Below are 314 nucleotides of genomic sequence, written 5' to 3'. Positions count from 1 at the left end.
AGTTGGCTCAAGGTCATGCTGCGGGATTTGAACCCAAGCCTGGTTCTCAGAGCACAGGCAGCAGAGTTGGGTGGTGGTGACGGTGGCGGTGGGCTGAGCCCTCTACATTCCCAGTGTCAGTGAGAAAGGGCTCAGCCCCAGTTTTTCCTCACATTAAAATTCCTAAAGTCAAAATTTACGAGCAAAACTTTGACTCTAAGAAGAGCTGGTGAAGGAAATGCCGATCCCTCCCCCCACCCCCCAGCAAAGTGGCCACCCCGGCTGCATCTTACTGGAAGGCATGAATTATTAACACGCAAGGGAGGGGCACAGGC

The sequence above is a fragment of the Mandrillus leucophaeus genome, unplaced genomic scaffold, assembly GCF_000951045.1.
Source record: "Mandrillus leucophaeus isolate KB7577 unplaced genomic scaffold, Mleu.le_1.0 Scaffold125, whole genome shotgun sequence".
Classification (NCBI taxonomy): domain Eukaryota; kingdom Metazoa; phylum Chordata; class Mammalia; order Primates; family Cercopithecidae; genus Mandrillus; species Mandrillus leucophaeus.
The sequence above is the reverse complement of the archived record's forward strand: the minus strand, read 5'-3'. Positions refer to the sequence as shown.